Genomic DNA, 4199 nt, shown 5'->3' with positions numbered 1-4199 from the left:
TTTTCTCCTACAAATCATTACCAGCAAATTAATGATAATTCAATTCTACCTCTTGTAAACCGAACACCGAATCCTGCAATTAGATGCGAAATTGGGCGATAAACGTTGTTTCCGCTGACCACAACAAATTAGAAGAACAAGCATGTTTCAAAAAGCAAGCAACCTGAAGATCAAAAACCAAGGATTTTTGTCCGCACGAAGCTCTCCAATAAATTTTACAAATTCTGAAGTCTTCAATTAACCATAAACAGCAGATCAATACTGAAGCCACGGCTTCTATCTCAAGAGAAGACGAGAGGGAGCCAAATGAGGTTCGGCATATACAGCTACTTGCTCACGGTGGAAGACGAGCAGAAGTTCCAGAAGATGGAGCCCATGAACATGAAAAGCACACGGGCTTCAAGAGGGACCACCCTGTGAGCTAACCAATATGTTACAGATTCACAGAATTGTCAATGATGCATATAATTCGAAGAAAGCCAGAAGACCGCCAGAGAAAAAGAACATGAAAATTGTTTCAAATTTTTGTCCACAATGCCAAAAGAGTGCCTCATAGGAGTGGCATGAAGATATAAACTCAAAATTAACAGCATAACCACATCCTCATCATTTTTCTCCCGCTTCCAAGCTACGGCACCTTAAGAAACCATGGGAATTTGACATGTGTGAATTTATCAAACCAGGCGTACTGACAAAAAGCCACTATCTGCTCCAACAAGTTTTCGATTTCTACTGTCAGGTAAGATCAAGGAAACCACAGGAACATACCAGAAATTCAATGCACAGACAGGGATCCAGAACCCAAATCCTGCAAAGAAGAGGTACATAGCTAACACATGATTTTACCAGGCATCAGATAAATAAAGACAGCATAGGAGAATGAAGAGCACTTTACCATAAAGAAGTGTGGGAAGAGCATCTTTTTCATACTTTTTAGGGAGCTCAGATAACTTCCCTTGCCATAAGTTGTTCCAAGCAAAAGAATTGCAATAACTGAAGGGCCAAGCATGATTTGGTTTAACAATACCTTCAAGAAAAATGAAGTTAGAAGATTAAGCTCTTATGTTTTGGACCAAATATTTAAGGATATTGTACGAGAACTGATTGTACCTTCATCATCAAGTTCTCAACCGTTGACTTAGGCAAATTTCGATCAAGATACTAATACCAGACATATGAACCGGGGCCACAGAAAAGAAATCCTTAAGAAGTCATGCGAGGGGCCCAAAACCAGTCGTGATCTAAAAAAAAGAATGCACATGATGTCCTGTGTCATAGATTTGGGTCAACATTCGCGCACAAATACTTCACCAAAGCAAGCACTAAAACTCTAACAGAGAAACAAAAACATTGGACCCTCGTGAGAGTTATAGACAAAAAGAAGTTTGCACCATCCCAACCTTAAGAATTACCATCTTTTGAAAAGACAACCTACTTCCTAAACAAGAAAAAAATGAACCGAACGAATGGAAATACGCACATCCTTTCCCCTCTCTACAAAAAGCAAACTTAGTAGTTCATAGACTTCTCAAACTTCTTGTTAATAAGGCTAATAAGGACACCTAGAGGGGGGTGAATTCTAGCAAATTTTTGCAAGACTTAACAAATTAACTTGAAGAAGTGAATGACTATAAGCAATTTTGTAATGCTACGAATTAAAGCAAGGAGTATAGAGAAAGAGAATTGCGATACAAGGTTTATAGTGGTTTGGTTTAGACCAAGACTACGTTCACTCTCTCGCACTGACAACTTACTGGCTGGATTTCACTATGAACCAAAAGAGATTTTTACAGTCTCACGTCCTTGATTCCATAGTGTAGAAACTCTACTACACTTCCTTAAGGTCTCACAAGTATTTAATCTCTCTTTTGAGTACAACTTAAGCTCAGTGATTAAGAAAGCAAAGAACTAAGAGCTTCGGACTTTGGAATTTTTCTGTCACGCACACATTCGAACAACTTGAGCGTCTTCTTTATATACTCATTCATGCCTCTATATCCGTTGACACTTTTCAAAGGAGTTCTTCCAATCTACCTGTTGGACAGAATCAATCAAGAAGATTTCGAGTCGTTTAAGGAATGTGATGATAGCCCACAAATCCTGCTCGTCCATACAATCAAGATCTAGGTTTCCATAAATAGAACCTTCCAAGTATACTTCGCCTAAAAAGATCTTGATTATCAGAATTGATTCCAATAAGAATAATTGATTACAAGGTGCTATCTCTAGTCATAAGATCTTCTTCAAACTGTACGAACCGAATCCTTAAAGATAAACTCGCATTTGGATAAGTCTTCTCTTTGTTGGTCAAGAAACTGCTAGTGATGGTAGACTTTAAGTCTTGAGTCTTACAGTCTTCAGATTTTGACGATAGAGTCTGGAGTTCATCAGACTTTAATAATTGAGTCTTTAAATCTTCAGACTAGACTGATGGAAACGTTTTATCAACTTCAAAATAAGAGCGTTTTTTTTTCCAACACTTGTCTGATATCTCTTCTAATTATACAAGACAACTTGGAACATAGAAAAAAGTCAAACGGGCGAACTCATATTTAGAGATAACAAAATTCGGTACAAGTAGAAGAAATGTGACCACATGGGACATGACCAGGCTCTAGGGTATGATTTATGACATTTCAATCTGAAACCTCAATGGAAGTCCAACCTCCTTCTAATGATTCGTGAGAGATGAAAAATTCACTAATATAGCACAAAATAGCTTCAGCTGTAGCTCAACTAGAAAACTGATTTGACCACAGGTGGAAATCCTTTTCTTTGAATCCATGCATGAGCATCACATGATTTGCCCATCAACATTGTATGGCTCTCGGAAAACTAAGCACCAGCACCATAAAGTGGTGAATCTGGCAAGCTCAACTGCACGGCGAATAGTATTCCAAAACCCCACTTCACATACTAATCTAAACTCTAGATATTCAAGTATCAAACACAAAAGCCCCTATGTTCTCAAATAGTTCCGACGAACTGTGCACTAGTATCTTGCATCGTAAGGCCTACATGGCTTCAAAACTCATGAACATGACACCAACCACTTCCTACACTTTTTCAGATGCAAGATCCAAGCACTCGAGGTTGGTATAGACCCCGTGACAACCGACTTATGTAGAAGAAAAGCCTTAACCCCTAAAATGGAAATCACTTGCGTGCATTTTCTCCTACAAGCGAAGGCAATGACAGCTATTTCTTCCAGAATCACTAGAACAACAATTTTCTTTTTCTCAGCAGTTAATGTCAACTAGTCAACTATGTGAGAAGACACATCAATATCTTTAAGAAGAGCTTTCTCAAAAGCTGAAGTGAAGCTAAACCATCATAGACTTTGAAGTCAAAACGGGAACCAGAAACAAAACGTCGACCACATTCCCTAAACTAACAGTCAAGCAGAAAGTCAATTATGCCCCTGTCAGAACACTGCATATCTTGCTAAGCTCTTAGCATATAATCCAACCAAATACGAACAACCACACGATCAGCCACACTTGTGACTCGAGCACGCATGCAACATTTGGCTAACCACAAACATTCGTAATCAAACGCTGACCTCGCGAACAACATTAATATCCGATCCAGACGAGGAATTTTTCGCCAAGCCCTCCTCACTCCTTCTCAGACGCTCCCTGACCTGAGCTATTGTGTCACCAGCCAGAGCAGGTGAGCCCGCCATCGCTGCTTGATCGACAGGGGAACCCGATGAGCACTCTCCCGGTCTACTCCACGAGATCCGAGGGCCGCGAGCTCCTCTGATGAGGATGCAACAATCCCTCGTTCCCGGGGGACCGTTCCACCCCCAAAGCTAGCCATGGCCACAGCCACCGCTCAAGGCACCCATTAAGAGATGGCTAAAATTTGAGGTTGATATTTGCTGGGTGGAGGGGTGAGCTGAGATCGGTGGCTCTGCCTTATCGAAAGGCCGAAACGAATAGCGGCCTGGGAGTCCCATCATGCTCTAGGGGTGCATTTGGCTGAGGAAAACAATCAAAAACAATTTCTAAATATCCATGCACAAACTAGGAAGTGAACTTGTCATGCCTCGAACCTCGAGCATGCGCATTTCCCTCGGTGGTCGACTAAATTGCGACATTCCTAGGATGCGTCGCCGACCCAATCGATTCATGCACATGCAGAAGCGAAATAACGATCCCCTAACAACAATCAACATGTAATAGAAAAGCAAGACA

At 40.8% G+C, this 4199-nt stretch overlaps 1 pseudogene; it reads right to left on the bottom strand.

The window, feature by feature from the left end:
* Positions 1 to 326: 326 nt before the first annotated feature.
* On the bottom strand, positions 327 to 3685 carry LOC120289777 (annotated as a pseudogene).
* Between the last annotated feature and the right edge of the window lie 514 nt (positions 3686 to 4199).

This window comes from Eucalyptus grandis, chromosome 11 (assembly GCF_016545825.1).
Source record: "Eucalyptus grandis isolate ANBG69807.140 chromosome 11, ASM1654582v1, whole genome shotgun sequence".
Taxonomy (NCBI): Eukaryota; Viridiplantae; Streptophyta; class Magnoliopsida; order Myrtales; family Myrtaceae; genus Eucalyptus; species Eucalyptus grandis.
This window is presented reverse-complemented; position numbering and strand designations above follow the sequence as displayed.